The following is a 17619-nucleotide window of genomic DNA, read 5'->3' as shown; positions in this document are numbered from 1 at the left end:
GACAATTTTGGCCCAAATTGGAAATTTTTTGCAACTTTGGTCCTTTTTAAATTTAAAAAGCATTTTAAACCTTTGAAAAGTACTTGGAACACTAATAGTCCACTGTTTTACAGAAAACCACAGTTTTGGCCCTCCAAAACAGAAAATTTCGCATAATGGGCCCTATTGGGCCGAAAATGTCATTTTAGCCCATTAAGCTTGAAATTTATGTTTTTAACCCTCCAACAAGTATATTTTCAGAAAATACATTATGGAAACTGTTTTGACTCATCTCCCCCATCAGATTTCGAAATATTTCAATTTGGGCCCTTTAACTTTATATTTTTAGCATTTTATGTCCAAAAATTGAGTTTTTTTAGCCCAAAGAAAATGTTACTAAGCCATTTAGCTATTTTTCTTGGAACACTTTGTATGTAGAAATATACTTGAGGCTAATATCATTTAACACAAGGTATATCTCGGTTTTGAGGGGTTTTATGGCTAGATCCAACATTATAACACACAACAACACACATATAAGCATGGAAATCATACAAGGCATACAAAACACATATAGATCTACACTTTCACTTGTATTCCCCCCCTCCCCCCACAAAACTCATAAAAACAGAAAATAGGGGGTATGAAGCTCACCTTGGGGTGTGATTTCGGTTTTTGAAGAAAAGATGGAAGAAAAATGAAGTGATTTTCGGCCTTAGCACCTTTCCTTGGTAGATCTTGAGTTTGGTGACTTCTAAGGTGCATGATCACAATTTTGGAATGGATTAGGAAAAGATTTTGATGACAAAAAGAATCTAAGTCATAGATCCAAACATAATCTTACCTTAGATGAAGAATTTGTGGAAATTTCCTCTTGAATGCTTCCTAAATTTTGAGATCTTTGAGTGGAGAGGGAGGAGTGTTCTTGAGAGAGTTGAGAGATTTTTGTGAATGTGTGTGTGTTTGAGTATGGCCGAGAGTGAGAGAGAGAAGAGAAGAGAAGTGATCTTTGATGAGATAGGTGCTTGGAAATATGAGTTCATACATGGATATCTTTTGGTTAATAATGAGGTGGCATGAGAAAGTCAAACCTTTCTCTTGGGCTTGATTTGGGCCGAAAACATGGAAGGAAAAAGGAAAATTTGGGCTTTTTGCTCCTAAGCCCAATATTAGAGTTAGTTTGGGTGAGTTTTAACATAAAAGAATATAGTATGATTTTTTTTTCCATTTTCTTGTTGGACTAGTTTAGGGTATTCATGGATCAAAGCTTTAATTCATTTCATTCTAGGCCCAATATGGCCCAAAATTTTTGAAATAAATTAATGTGGGTCCAATTAGAGCCCAATTAGGGTTCTAAGCCCATGATAGTCTAATTGGAAGCTTATTGGTCCATTTGGATCCAATAAGGAGGTCCTAGTCCAAAATGGACTTAAACAAGATCTTCTAGAGTTTCCAATTGTTTGATGACTATTTGTAGTACTTGTATGATGTTTTTGATTGATGTTTTTGATGTCATAATCATAGGTGTTACACATGTTCTTAAGTTTTTGATTCACATTAGCTTGAGTGTATAGATTTCATGACACAAAATTTCCAGTTGTGACAGCAACAGACTTGTCTTTGAAGTTGCTCTCAGCGACCCTCAAGAGACCTTGGAGTTTGCTTAGAGTGACCTCCTCCTTGTTCATGTCGTAGGTCATCCTAAATTGATTGTACATCGGAGGCAAAGACTGAAGCACCATGTCGATCGCCAAGTCTTCCCCAAAGTTAACATTTAACTTGCGAAGGCGGTCGACATACCTTTGCATCTTTTGCAGGTGCACGGTAAGAGATTCTCCATGACCCATCTTAGCGGAAATCATGTTAGTGAAAATCTCATAACGCTCTTGTCTCGCGTTTTGGTGGTATCTCTCCAATAAGTCTTGATGCATCTCGTACGGGTACATGTCCTCGTAGGACTTTTGGAATTCGGAGTTCATGGTGGCTATCATGATGCAATGTACCTTCGTTGCATCTCACTCATGAGTTTCAAAAGCGGTAATTTCAGCAGGAGTAGCGATTTCAGGGTTGATCTTCTCGAGCTTCTCATCGAGGACATACTCCTTGTCCTCATAGCGAGCAATGGTGCGAATGTATCTTATCCATTCGCTAAAGTTCGTTCCATCGAAGGTGACCTTTTGGCAAAGGCTCATCAACGTGAAAGAACTAGCAGCAGCGTTGTTTGCGTTCGACATCTACAAATAGAAAGGACAAAGATAGATTAGAATATGAATCCCTAATTATCACCCAATAAGAAAAATTAGGGCTAGGATCCAACAATAACATTTACATATGAGAAAAGGGATGCCGTAATCTAACATGCAAATAAATTGAAGGTAAGTGAATGACGATTCACTAATTCTCCACCATAAAACCTAACTATTAGTTCTAAATGTATTGAGAATTCCTAGGTTCGGATGAGATTCATTGAAACTATTCAATGGCATGATTAAATCTCGATATGCCCCTCTAGTTTGTGACTGGGATACCGAGGATCACAAAGCGGGTGTGAATTACCATGCAAATTCACATGGTGCCTTCATTGTAACGATCACCTGTTCGATGTGTCGGTAAACCACACACGCTCCATCGAACTATGATAAACAATGAATCACCCTTTGCCACCTTTGCTTAGAACCAATTAGTGTGCCGGTAAACCACACACGCTCCACTAACTTCTTAGCAAGGGTGCAAAGTGTAATTTTATGGGATTGCATCAATTCACTTTTCCTAAAGTAACTAAGATTGGGAAATTTTAAAATATGTGTAGTTACTTTGTATTTCCTATTATACTTTTAATGAGAGGATGAGGTTGCCCTATCCTACCCGTTCGGCTAACGACCCTCCACCGATCAAGCAAGCGGTGGGTGTGAGTGTACACCCATTAAGCACCATTTTATAGGCCGCAACCTTATACCCACCTTATAGATCGGCTTCGTGAATGAGGCCTACTAACGGTAAGACTAGCATTTTACTTATATATATATATATATATATATATATATATATATTAATCTTGTAATATTATATTAGTATAAGGTTGTATTTTAAACATTTTAAAATCTAGGGTTTGAAATTTAAATTGTCTAAATTAAAACTTTTAATTACAAAATATAAATTTCAAAACTTGAGGACAAGTTTTAAACATTTAAAACATGGAGGATCAAATAACAAATAATTTCAATTAACATTAATTTCCTAATTATCTATATTTGATTTATTCAAGATTTCTTGCAAGATAATTACCAAAATAATCAAAATAATTAATTAATTATCATATAAGGAAATTAGATATTTTATTAGTTGATAAATATCTTTAATTAGATCAAGATAATAGTCGTATATATCAAAAAATCGGATTAGGGTTGATCTAATATGATTAAGGTAAGTTTCCATAAGATAATCATGAAGAAATCCCGAATCTGGCCATTCCTGACGCTTGGACTCGCCGAGTGCACCAAGGGACTCGCCGAGTCAGGCCAACTCGCCGAGTCCACTATGGAACTCGCCGAGTCCATGACTCAGAAACACAAAAATCGAATTTTGCAGTTTAGTTTCAGAAAATTAAGCAACAATTTAATGAAAACCAAGCTAGGCTCTGATACCACTGATGGGTTTTAGCCATAAGAACTTTCTTATGTGCGCATGCAAAACCCTAATGCTTGGATCTAGGCTTTCTAATTAAACATGCTTTGAATCCAAGGCTTCTAATGACTATTTAGGTGTAATAACAATACTGAAACAGATCTAGAATCATACCTTTCAATTCCTTGTTGATCTTGTTGTCTTTGAGCTTATAGAGTCACAATTGTCACTCCTCTAATGGCTTACAAACACCAAATAGCAAGGAGGATGATTTGGGAGAGAGGAGAGGGGAGGAAATCGGCCAGGGTTCTCTTACTTTAGATGAAGTGCCGATTTCCCTTTGCCATAGGGTCTATTTATACTTGTAGACTCCTTAAGGGTTACAACCTAAACCATAATTGGATAATCTTCTCTTAAGGCTATCCAAATCCATTCCTTAGATAAGCAATGGACGATTCAAGCTATCCTTTAGCTTCTAGAATCCGTCCAATCCATATCTATATGGATTTACAGTCTAAAGTTTAACTATCAAACAATTGACAGTTTATACCCTCTTATTTAATTAATCTCTTTAAGTCACCAAATTAATTCCAATTAATTCTATGACTTATATTAATCAAATAACAATATATTATTCTTTATATTATTCTCATAATATACTAATAATATTTACTCTCTCTTAATAAATCATCCTATCAAGTTGCTATGGTGAAGGCAACCCAAAAGGACCATGCACAACCGGGTGAATTACTTGCTTAATATAGTTGCAGCCTTAGACACTATTCCAAGCACCCAAGTCCTGTTGGAAATAAGAGCTTAATATCCTTCTCTTATTGCATTTAGCTAATTAGGATCTTTAAATGCATGTAAGTAATTTTTAGGAACAAGGGAGGAGAATCAACATGAAGATTAAGTTTGTGAATCGGTTTTACAATGCCACGTTTTTCCTGAGTAAGTATAGGATGATGAGATTGAATAGGAGGAACAGGAAGAGTATCAGAAGATGAGACATTATCGGAAGACGGGCCATTAGGAGAGAAGTTAGTGGAATTAGTATCCGTAAAAGATGGAGTGGGCACATGGTGGCTATCCTCGGTAGAGGAAAGGTATTCAGTTGAAGTGAGATAGGATAAAGCAGGACTAGGTGCTGGCGAAGGAACGTGTTCAAGAAACGAATATGAAGGAGATGAATTTGGTGTCATGGATCCGTATGGAAAAAACATTTCACCAAACATGACATGAAGAGAGATTATGATTTCTATGTGTGAAGATTGAGGCGACGATAGCCTATGTAATTGATAGGGTATCCATGAAAAAGACACGGAGTGGAGTAGGGGGAGAGTTTGTGAGGAGCAATAATATTGGAAAAGCAAAGACAATAGAACACCTGTAAATAAGTATAAAAAGGTGTCTGTTTAAAGAGTTTATGAAATGGAGTATCATTATTTTAGAGTAATGGTGGGAAGAATGTTTAAAAGATGACTTGCCATGTGAATAGCTTCAACCCAATAGGTAGAAAGAAGGTGTGGATGAAGGTTGTATTTGTCTAGTTATGTATTGTATTTCTAGTTTACTTGGCTCATGGTATTGTGGCCCTTTTCCTTTGTAAACTTGTATTTTCCCATATCTCGTATCTTATTAATGAGGAATGTATATATACAAAACTAGGTTTACACCCGTATATCATGCGGGTTGATAAAAAAAAATACACACAAATATGTAAACAATAAGGATTTCTAAAATGGTATTTCCCTAAAGTAGTGACATTTGGAGATGAGCATGGAAATTAGATATTTTTGACCACAAGAAGATAAACAATGTATCAATATTTCTATAATTAAGTTAAAAAGGTAATATTTTTATGAGTTTTAGAATAATGTACAAAGCATTTCCAAATTCGCATGAAACATCTACAATGCATGAAATGTTTGTGATTGGATTAATAAATTATCAATAGTCATGATCATGACTATTGATTTCAAATCCATCTGTGCACTACATGATCTATGTTAGATACACGAGTCAATTACAAGAAATATTAAATATTCTTGAAATCGTTAGCACTTTTCTTCATATTACTATCTAAGAGAAGGTTATCTACTGATTTCATAATGATAAAATATATTCTTTTTCAATACAAGAATTAAATAATGTACTACAATTTGTTTTTGGGATAAATACAATAAATAGCAACGTTATTTCAGTTCTTTCAATTCTTCCGATTAATTCTTTCAATTCTTCCAACTAATACAACTTTACTAAAAAAACAATATAAGTGTCATCCAAATACAAAGCAAATGTTCAAAACTATAATTAGGAGGAATCTTCAAAATATAAGTTTTGAATAAGATAGAATTGAAAGTACAATACTAAAGTAGAAAATTTAAAATAGTTTATAGATCACAAACATAGAGAAAATCTGACACAAAACCACGAACTTTACTTGAACCTTCTTCTAACCACTTTAACCTATCAAAAGCACAAACAGTTAGCAAAACAAAAGAAAATACACTCCGAGATTCTTAGCCCAAAAATTATCAAATTACCTTCTTTCCCTAATGCTTTCTTTTTTATTTCATATGTTTGTCTTCAATCTATGACCTCGACATTGACATATAAAAAATACAATTAGAAAATTCAAACTACGCACAAAAAAAAAACAAGACATCCAAACCATTAAAACTTAGTACATATGATATAACTTTATATATAATAAGAGGTTATATCATATAGAGAAAGCACAATATATTTTCTATGTTTTAATATTTTGGATGTCTTATTATTAAAAGACTCAACTAATTAAACCATTACATACTTTTTTATGGTTTAAGAAAATAACTTTTTCAGGTTTTGAAAAGGGAAAAATATAGAGAAAGCACAATATATTTTCTCTATTTTATTGATTTTGTCACTTTGCTATTTCTTTTAGTGATTAAACTATTATTCTTTTTCACCTCTTAATAAAAAGAAAATTCTATCAAATGACCATACAAAACACAACTTTATTAAATAACTACGACTTCCGCAGAGAGGGCTTTGTGGAAGTCCTTACGCTCTGAGGAATAAGAAATCGCTTTGAGAAATTGAACACACGGGAAAAAAGACAAAAAATGCTTTCATACAGTTCCATAGAGAAGGGCTCTGCAGAAATGAGTACACCTCTGCAGAACGCATGTACACCTATGAGGAAATGTCAGAAAAAATTTAATGCTTTCAGCTACCATTTCCTCAGAGGTATACATGTGTTCCATAGAGGGGTATTGATTTTAGAGCCCCTCTCGACAGAACTGTGTAAAAACACATTATTTTTTGTCTTTTTCCCCACGTCTCCGATTCCTTAGATCGTAAGGACTTTCACAGAGTCCCTCTCTGCGAAGTCGTGACCATTTAATAAAGTTTTGTTTTTCATGGTCAGTTGCTACAAACACCCCCTTCTTTTGGTCATATGATGAGTTTTCTCTTTAATAAAAGAATTATATACAGATTACATCCCTATATTTGATCTAAATTGTTTTTAGAAATTACATTTCATGGTTGACTAAACTTCAAATGAAAAGGCTAAACTTTGAATTAAAACATTTGATGGTTAAAACGTTAGCTTCAAATCTTGAACTTGTTCGTTTTAATGAAAATTTGAACTTAAATTTAGCTTTAGATATTTATTGGGTCAATTAAACTTCAAATAAAAAGTGAAGTTTAGCTTTTAACAAGTTGATTAAATTTCTAATTATAAACCATAAATATCTAATAAAACCTAAACTTTAGCTTAAAGTTTTTGAAGGGCTGGTTAAATTTGTTATAAAAAAACTACGATTTAGGTATCGACTTGATAACTTAGTTTACTAATTAGACCGCATTTAGGTTGCAATCCTATGTGTTTCTTCATTGGCAGTGGTAGATATTCATTGTGGAGTCAAAGAGGGAAGATAGTAGAAATAAGGTACACCCTAGATAATGGAGTCTTTTGGTGTAGAATGATGCAACTGGTAGATTCTTAAAAAAATGAAAGAGTGAGTAAGATAGAGCATTGAGAGTGTAAGGGGGTGAAAATGGGCTTACAACTATATCTGATACAAGTAGAATCAACAATTATTATCTCTCGACCTTCTGAACCCATTTCCTCTTTACAATTCCAGCTTAGTTCTATCACCTAATCCAAGCAAATTACCCTGTATATACACATTTAGTCACAAGAATTTTGCAAATATGATATAAACATATGAACGGATCAAATTATATGATTCATTCTGACATAGAAATAATAATGAAAAGAAAACTAAATTTGAAACAAAGGTTATTTATGTGAAACCAAGAATACAAAACCATAATTACCGAAGAAAAGTCCAATACATCTAACCATGCGAAACCTCTAGCAAATATATAGAATAAATAAATAAAACCATAACAACTACCAGTTTTCTTCATAAATATACATCTAACCATTTGAAACCTCTAGCAAATGTATAGAATAAATAAATAAAACCATAAAAACTACCAGTTTTCTTCAACATAGCGTTCGATTTAACTTATTGGTAGATCATAATTGATGAAAAACAGTGAGCTTCATCCAAAATTAGGTACATATACAAGAGCATAAAAACACCAAATCTCCTTTCATACTCCATTTGAAATTAGTAAAAAGAAGGAGCACAATATAATGGTTACCTCATATGAAGTGCATCACAACAAAACAATCTTTCCTCATACTCCCCCATAAATCCGTCTACCCACTCAGACAATTAGAATTCAAACCTCAAATATGAATTTATATGGAATAGTGCAGCTTTTTTTTCCCTTATAAACTTTCACATTTTACCACTCCTCCGGCTGAAAAATAAAAGAAAGGGCTGATTAAATTTGGGAGTTGATTCATTGCACAGAAGTTGGAAACTCTTAATTATATCCAACCCAAGAGCGAGAATGAAGGCGGATGGGGTACTAAGAAGCACAAAGGGCATTATCGGAACTTCACTTGGTAATTTTGAGCCGAAAAATTAACGTTTGGGAGGGGCCTAGCAATTGTCCGGTGGCAAAAGAATACTTATTTATTAGGATGGAAGAAGAAGATAAAAGGAAAATGGCCACAATACAATGGGCCATATAAACTAGAAATACAATACATAACTAGACAAATACAATAGGTTCGTTAACAGGTAGTAATAGAGGAGAGCCAATAAGTATGTAAAGTGGAGCTCCTAAAAACCCTTACCAATTGTAAGAACAGCAATGGCATCTCATTAAATGAGCTAAATAATTACTTTGGCTGCATTGCATTTGTTACACTGGTCATTTCCACATACGAGCACCGAAAAAACTTTTTTTTTTCTCGTGTACAATCATCAATTTGCGTTACTAAATTGATGCCTGATCAAGGAATAAGCTGATAATCAAAATCGTACTTATTTTCAAAAAGAATTTCACACAAAAATTACCAAATAAATGGAACACAAGATAACGATGTTTTTCAAAACATAAACAAAATGACTACGTATTTCATACATTGGCTATGAAAATTGAGATTTACTTTGGTATATACCTTCTCCTGAAAAAGTGAAATATTTGTAGAATTCATTAAATTTGCCATAAAAATTATTATAGAAAAAAGGAAAATTAAGATTTCGCAAATAAGAAGTGAGAGTCAAAAATTCTGCTAAAATGTGAGAATTATATATTTAATAAATACTTTCATTGGAAAACACAACTTCTAGTTTTACAGTATCCAACTTTAAAATAATTTGTTTTAAAACATTTGCGCTATACTGCTACGTCATCATCATGTAATGAAATTCAATATAATCGACAAATATAAAAGAGTTGCAAGTTAATTAGTGATTTAGTTATCTGGAAAATAATGTAACTCCGGGTATTTTTCTGTAAAGCAAATATTTTGAGTATTGATTTGAAGCCGGTTTTTAACGAATCAATTACAGTATATATTTTATGTACTTGTAATTACTAACTAGGAAAGAGGCACCGATGCTACGCATGGATCAAAAATTTTGGGTTTTTAATTGGATTGTTTATTAGACAACATACATTTCAAACACAAATTGGATTATTTATTTAAAAACACAAACATATTTATATAATATAATCTGCGACTGTTCATCAGTTTATCGACATGAATGATAAAATCGGTAGAAAAATATTCTTGTTTATGCAACAATAAAAAGAAGGTTTGAGACTTACATCATCCTCATCCTCTAATTCCAAAAGCTGATGTGTCTTTCTAAGGTTGAGGCCAAAAGAAATTTAGATAAATGTTGCAAGAAACTACCTATCCATCTCCCTTTGACATTGTAGTTTGCTGTAAGTCTCCTTCCATACAGACTCAGGAAGCTATACAGAAGTTTCACTAGCCATAGCAGTATATAAACACAAACTAATTTATAGACAAAAAAAGACAGAATTGCCCCTGTCCCATACCTAGGTGGATTTGTAAACAACAACACAATAAATATTTCTATGGAACTTGGGTTTGACCGATTTTCCGAGCAAAGCTTTAGATTTCACCCGTCATTTTGACGTCCATGATACTCTAGATAACATCGATGCCCTGTAAATTCACAGTCAAAAAAATAAAAACCAAATAATCATGAACTTGGATAAGTAATGAAAGAAATGTTCCATTTACTCATTTTTAAATAATTTATTACTTTTTTCTAATGACAAACTTTGAAATGTAAATAGTATTTGTAATGACAACTTTTGTAATATTTGACTGCCTTTTCCCTATAATAAATCATAAAATTTGATTGTTAGCATATTTATATCTACTTTTGTACTTCCATATAATTTAGGGACCATTGTTGTCGTAGTTAGATTCATTAAACATGTTTATCATCAAACGATTCATTAATACTAACATTGAGAGATTTTATATAAACAAATTTTAACAAAGGGTAGAATTCTACTTGGATCAAAAATGTTGTTTGGATCATAAGTTTAGGAATTTGGCTCCAAACGTCCCACTTCTGCTTTGAAGTCCAAACCTATGATACTCATTTTCCCAATATTAACTGCATTGAGTTTGAAGATATGCTTACCAACAACATCCAATCCAATTAATTCGGGCATGAACTGCCTAATATGCCCTTCTGCTGCTTAAACCGCTTTAAGTGTTTCACAGTCAAAAGAAATTGCAATCCGCCTCTTCTCTTGCTCCTTAGCAATCAAACCAACCACATCCTTCTCCCATCTGTCAAGGAACAAATTTTTTTTGTAACATTCCGACTCTCAGATAATATACTTAATTAATTTATATTCATGTTGTCATAGTGACTCGACGAGTTGGAGGCCCCAACTCGATGAGTAGAGTGCTAAATGACCGTGTGACTTTTGAATTCTACTCGACGAGTAGGAGCCGAGTGTAAAAACCCTAAATTTTAGGGTTTGTGCCCTATTTAAAGGACCTTAAGCCTTCATTATTTCCTCCCTCATCAGCTTATCACGTCCAGACAGAAGCCCTAGTGAGTTAACCCATATTTTGAGTGTGTAAAGCCAAAAGTGCTTATTTCCTTGAAAAAGCTTGAAGAGTGAAGAACTTGGAACAGGAAAGAGCCTTTAGATCCAGCTTTCATACAGTTGTAGCATCTATTTGGAGGTAAAATGTCCTTACCTTGACTCACCATTTATTAGATCTTTTCTTATGTGAGTTATGGATATTTTGGTGCAAAAATAAGGACCATTCTTAGGTTAAGCATGTGTAGAGGATGTGGTTGCAGATTTGGACTCCTCTAGACCCTTTTATGCATAAAGTCTCAAGATTTATGGAGCTTCAACCTTCTTCTTGGCCTAAACCCCTTTTTGGGTATAGTTTTGAGTGTTCTAGCCTTGTGAGGCCTTGCATGTATGTAAAGCTAGCAACTTTACATGGTAACTCCATGCTAGGAGGTTAGATCTGGAGTTTGGAGCATTGAAATCGACTGACCTGAGAAATGGCTAGAAAACTCAAGGGGTTTAGTCAACATGAACTGTTGACTTGAGTGTTGACTTTCGTTGAATTATAGGGTTTGGACAATTGTGGACTTTGGAGACCATAGAGGGGTAAAATGGTCTTTTCACCCTTTAGATATTTGGCATAGGAATTAGCTTAACATCTCAGAGCAGTTACTAAAAATTATTAATTAGAGATGATTGTGATACATGTAGGCAGGGTCTAGTAATACCGTTGCGAACGAGATATTCTTGTTCTACCAACAAGGTGAGTCTTCTCACTATACTTACCTGAGTGGTATTATTGTGTGACCGGAGGGTCTTATTAGAGTTATTGACCAGAGGGTCCTATGTGCTTACACTAAGTTATGTGATATTATGCATTTTGTCTTTGTGTTAATGCTATACTATTCCGTGCCTTACTGAGTTAAGACCGGAGGGTCGAAACCTAGTTGTGAGACCGAAGGGTCTTCAATGAGACATATGACCGGAGGGTCCATACCGAGCCGTGAGACCCGAGGGTCCTCACCGAGACACATGACCGGAGGGTCCATGCTGAGCTATAGCCATGAGAGGCTTATTATTTGTGTATGTGGTATTTTTGGGAACTCACTAAACTTCATGCTTACCGTGTTGTGTGATATGTCTTTCAGGTACTTCTCAGGATCGCAGGAAGGCACCGACTTGATTGTACACACCAGTTAGAGGTCATGATTTGAGGATTCTGGGATTTTATTAAATATTTGTTGAATTATGTTTTGACAACTTATACATTTTGTGTTTCTGGAAAATGTGATATCGAGTTTATATCATTTTAAAAATGAAAATTTTATTTGAAAATTTAGAGTGTTACAAGTTGGTACCAGAGCATTGGTTTGAGGGATTCGGATGTACTCTTGAGTATGTCTGCACTCAAACTGAGGATTTGAGAATGATTTTTGAAAATAAATGATTTTCTAAAACAAGTAAGAGCTTTAAGAGATAACAAGACGGAGCAATGTGTACAATCAGCCAGTGTCCGAACAGTGATTTCCCAAAATACCATTACTTGTTTATATTATGAGATATTTATGAGATATTAGAGCTACATGCTAGAGGATAGGCTAGGTATTTTAGAATGTAGGGCTAGAATTGCTTGATTCATGATGCCTTAGCCTAGGCTATGCTATTGATTGATATTATCTGCTATTTGCTCTGTATGTTTACTGAGTAGGGAAACATAGCAGAAATCCTTTAGAGAGAGTTTTAAGTAATCTAGGAGAGATACCTAGATTAGCATTGAGGAATCTATCGAGATAGTAGTTGATATCCGTGAGGGATAGAGTACTTGTGAGTTAGGATCTCAGGAGAAGGACTTGGGAATATTACAAGTTGGTGTGGAAGGTAGTATTTGTAATATCCCGGCTCCAAAGTTTTATATTTAATTAATTTATATTCATGTTGTCAGAGAGAATCGACGAGTTGTAGGCCCCAACTCAACGAGTAGAGTGCTAATCGTCCGCGTGACTTTTAGAGTCTACTCGATGAGTTAGAGGACCTCAACTCGACGAGTAGGAGCTGAGTGTGAAAACTTTAATTTTTAGGGTTTGTGTCCTATTTAAAGTACCTTAAGCCTTCATTTCTGCCTCCCTTATCACTTTAACACCTTGAGAGATACCCTAAACGAGCTGGTATCACCTATGTAAGAGAGAGAGAGAGAGAGATAAAGAGAGGCTAAAAGTGTGTGATTTGGTGCATTCATGGAAGGATATAGAAGAGTCTAAGGCTTGGAACGAGAAGAAGCCCTTGGATCCAGTGTTCTTCCAGTGCTAGTTGTTAGTTGGAGGTAAAAAGCTATCACCTTGATCATTGTTTTGTTAGATCTCTTCTTTAGGGAGTTTGTGTCCATTTCCATCTTCCTTTTTAGCCTTTGAGTTGTTTGAACATGTCATGAAGTTGAAACTTCAGATCTGGGCAGCATGAGGTCCCTTGGACCAAAAGATTCAAGCTTTATCAAGCTATTGGCCAAGTTTATGCATTAAACCCTCCATAGAGCTTTGTTTTCGCATTTTGAGCCCTAGGTGGCATGCATGTACATAAAGCTTACAACTTAATGTGGTATATCAGCCTTGGGAGACTAGATCTAGAGTATGGGACTTTAGTTCTGCTTAAAATCTTCTGAATGAGAAATATACTTAATGGACTCAACAAGTGGATGAGCCAAATCGATGAGTCGGTCAGGGTTTCCCCCTATAGTCTGGATACGTGCAAACTCGATGAGTAGATGAGACAACTCAGCGAGTTAAGTTGGAGTTTCCCGATTTTTCAAGAACATGAAGGACTCGATGAGTCGTATAGGTGTACTCGACGAGTTGGGTCAACATAGACTGTTGACTCGAGCGTTGACTTCTGTTGACTTTTAGGGTTTGGTCAAGACATAAAATATGAAGACCATGGAGGGGTAAAATGGTCTTTCACCCTTTACTAGAGTTAGAGAAGGGGTTAGTCAAACTTTTTATGGTTATGGTTATAAGTGTTACTTAGAGATGATTATGATATGTATGTGGAGTCTAGACGTTTGAGGAGTACGAGAGCTACTTGCTTATTTACGAGGTGAGTCTTCTCACTATACTTACCTGAGCGTTAATACTCTGTGAACCGAGGGTCTTATTTGAGTTATCGAACGGAGGGTCCTACGTGCTTATGCTAAGTTATGTGATATTATGCATTTTGTCTTTGGGATATCTTCAGACCGGAGGGTCTTCACTGAGATATAGGACTGCAGGGTCCAACCTAAGATGTGAGATCGGAGGGTCTTCACTGAGACACATGAACAAAGTATCCATACCGAGCCGTGAGACCCGAGGTTCCTCATCGAGACGCATGACTGGAGGGTCCACGCCGAGCTATAGCCATGGGAAGCTTATTATTTGTGTATGTGGTATTTTGGGGAACTCACTAAGCTCCGTGCTTACTGTGTTGTGTGATATGTGTTTCAGGTACATTTCAGGATCGCAGGAAGGTACCGACTTGATTGTACACACCAGTTAGAGATCATGATCTGAGGATTCTGGGCTTTTATCAAACATTTGTTGGCTTGGGTTTTGATAACTTATACATTTTGTGGTATTTGGGAAATTTGATATCGAGTTTATGTTATTTTAAAAATGATAAATTTATTTGAAATTTTAGAGTGTTACAAGTTGGTATCAAAGCCTTGGTTTGAGGGATTCGGGTGTACTCTCGAGTATGTATGGATTAAAATTGAGGATTTGAGAAAGTTTTCTAAAAAGAAATGATTTTCTAAAACGAGTAACAACTTTTAAGAGGTATCGAGATGGAGCAGTGTGTACAATTAGCCAGAGCATGATCGGTGATTTCCGAAAATACCATGACTTGTTTATGTTATGAGATATTTATTACATATTAGAGTTGCATGCTAGAGGATAGACTAGGTATTTCAGAATTTAGAGCTAGAGTTGCCTGATTCATGATGTCTTAGCCTAGGGTATGCTATTGATTGATCTTATCTGATATTTTCTCAGTGTATGTACTGAGTAGGGAAACATAGCAAAAATCTTTTAGAGAGTTTTGAGTAATCTAGGAGAGATACCTAGATGAGAATTGAGGAATCTACTGAGAGAGTAGTTTGATATCCATGAGGGATAGAGTACTTGTGAATTAGGATCCTAGGTGGAGGACTTGGGACAACTACTGGTTGGTTTGGAAGGTAGTATTGGGCCCGTACTACTGAAAGCATAGGATCTATATGCAATCCAAGTAACCATCTTAGGATGCTAAGGAGCGTGTAGGGGTGGGTAACCGTGTGTGTGTGTGGTTGGTCTTGTCTCTGATGATTTTGTGTTTATGTTTCAGAGACACTATGATGTTTACTTGTAATAAACCTGGGAGCAGTGGTACTAGTGAAGAAGAGATGCACAGGATCATTCATGAGGTGGTGGCCATGACTATAAGAGAGGCCATACCAGAGATGTCCGGGTTTATTAAAACTACATTGATTGAGACATTCTATGAGCGATATGCTGCTGTCATGGATGCTGCTGTTATTGCAGCCACCATGACTATAGTTGCAGCCAGGCCCTAGGAAGGTGACTCGTTGTTGTTCTGTGAGTTTAGCAACACGAAGCCACCAAAGTTTGATGGGATGCAGTATACGATTACTTCCATGAGAAGGATCTCTTGCATTGAGGGGTGTTTGTATACGTGTTCATGCCCAGAGCATCTGAGAGTTTGGTTTGCGCTGAACTTGCTTCGCTTGGGAGCGAAGGACTGGTGGAAGTTTTTGATGACCGATTTAACCCCTGCAGATTATGTTGCAGTGACTTGGAAGAGGTTCACCAAGTTATTTAGAGATGAGTATGTTCCCCAGGTGGAGAGGGAACATTTGTTACTAGAGTTTCTGTCTCTCAAGTAGAAGACGAAATCGATGATAGAGATTACGAGGTTATTTCATGAGAGGGCGTTGTTCTACCTTTAACACGTGTCTAGTGAGCAGGTGCGTGTGAGCTGGTATTTGAGCATCTTGAGGAGGGATATTAAGGAGTTCGTGGTGAACTCGTCTTATCGGACGTTGGCTTAGCTGCAGACCAATGCCAGGCGGAGGGAGATTGAGCTGGAGATTCAAACCAGAGAGGAGGGAGAGCAGCAGGGGAGAGATAAGAGGCTAGCACAGTCATAGTTGGTGATGGTTATGCCCGCTGATTCAAGAGATGGAGGCCAGAAGGGCTGCACTTGTGGCAAGTGTGGTAGGATTCACGAGGGGTCTTGCCGAGTGGGGATTTTCTACAAATATGGCAAGGAGGGGAATATGGTGAGGGACAGCCCCAACGGATTTCCGGTTTGCTCTCACTGCAACCAGATGGACCATCTGAAGGCTAAGTGTCCCCAGCTCACTTAGGGATCAACACAGGCTACTGCTCCTGTTGCTTTACGTGTTACTGATGGCCGGCCGGGGAAGGCCGAGCCTCCGAGAGATTGTGGGAGATCATTCCAATTGACTGCGGAGGAGGTCTGTGCAAACGCCTGATGTTGTTGCTGGTACGTATCTCCTTATTTATGTTATTTTGAGACTTATTTATGCTTATTTTGTGTTGTATATAGGTACTTTTCTTGTGAGTTATGTACCTACTTTTGTGTTATTTGACTTGGGTGCGAGTCGATCTTTCATGTCCTTATCCTTTAGTCGTCACATTAGTGTCAGACATGAGCCTTTAAGTCGACCACTGAGGGTTTCTATAGCCGAGGAGCATGCAATCTTTGCCACTGATGTATTCTATGGATGTGTATTAGATATTTTCGGTGTTGAGTTTCCAATAGATCTGGTGTCGATAGCGATAGGTGATGTCTGTGTCATAGTGGGCATGGATTGGTTGAGTCGGTTTGGAGTTGTGATTGATTGTGTGCATCAGATGTTGACCATATGAGACCCTAGTGGGGGAGTACTTACTGTGTATGGTGAGGGGACCATATATGGATCAGCTTTCTGCTCTGCGACCAGGGCGAGGTAGTGTCTACAGCAAGGGTGCATGGGCTTCTTAGCATATGTGATGGATACTAGAGTTGCCATTGGGAGGCCGAGTTCTATCACCAATTTTCTGGTAGTGTGTGAGTTCCTGGATGTTTTCCCTAAGGAATTGCCAAGTGTGCCTCCCAAGAGGCAGGTGGAGTTCCGAATTGACTTGGTTCCGGGTGCGGCGCCAATTACCAAGGCACCTTATCCTCTTGCATCGCCTGAGATGCAAGAGTTATCCTCGCAGCTCCAAGAGCTGCTGGGGAAGGGTTTTATTAGGCCGAGTAGCTCACCGTGGGGAGCCCCGATTCTTTTTTGTCAAGAAAAAGGATGCTTCACACCAGATGTGCATCGACTACTGAGAGTTGAACAAGCTAACAGTCAAAAACCGTTCTCCACTACTGAGAACCAATGATTTATTCGATCAGTTGCAGGGGCCGTCTTGGTTTTCTAAGATTGATTTGAGATATTAGTATCATCAGATGAGAGTTTGCGAGGAGGATATCCAGAAGATGGCCTTTAGGACCCGTTATGGGCACTATGACTTTGTGGTGATGCCTTTCGGACTCACC

At 36.6% G+C, this 17619-nt stretch overlaps 1 long non-coding RNA gene across 2 annotated transcripts; it reads right to left on the bottom strand.

Moving 5' to 3' along the window:
* Positions 1 to 5890: 5890 nt before the first annotated feature.
* Positions 5891 to 10025, bottom strand: LOC111921420 (uncharacterized). 2 transcript variants are annotated; one of them, XR_002860172.3, is made up of 6 exons: positions 9793 to 10025; positions 8813 to 8967; positions 8269 to 8430; positions 7663 to 7772; positions 6150 to 6197; positions 5891 to 6072 (listed from the first exon to the last, which is right to left on the bottom strand). It is a non-coding gene; the product is annotated as an uncharacterized LOC111921420 (long non-coding RNA). The 2 variants fall into 2 exon arrangements; XR_002860171.3 differs by lacking the exon at positions 8813 to 8967 and having other exon boundaries at positions 9793 to 10014.
* Between the last annotated feature and the right edge of the window lie 7594 nt (positions 10026 to 17619).

This window comes from Lactuca sativa, chromosome 1 (genome assembly GCF_002870075.4).
Source record: "Lactuca sativa cultivar Salinas chromosome 1, Lsat_Salinas_v11, whole genome shotgun sequence".
Taxonomy (NCBI): Eukaryota; Viridiplantae; Streptophyta; class Magnoliopsida; order Asterales; family Asteraceae; genus Lactuca; species Lactuca sativa.
The sequence above is the reverse complement of the archived record's forward strand: the minus strand, read 5'-3'. Positions and strand labels throughout refer to the sequence as shown.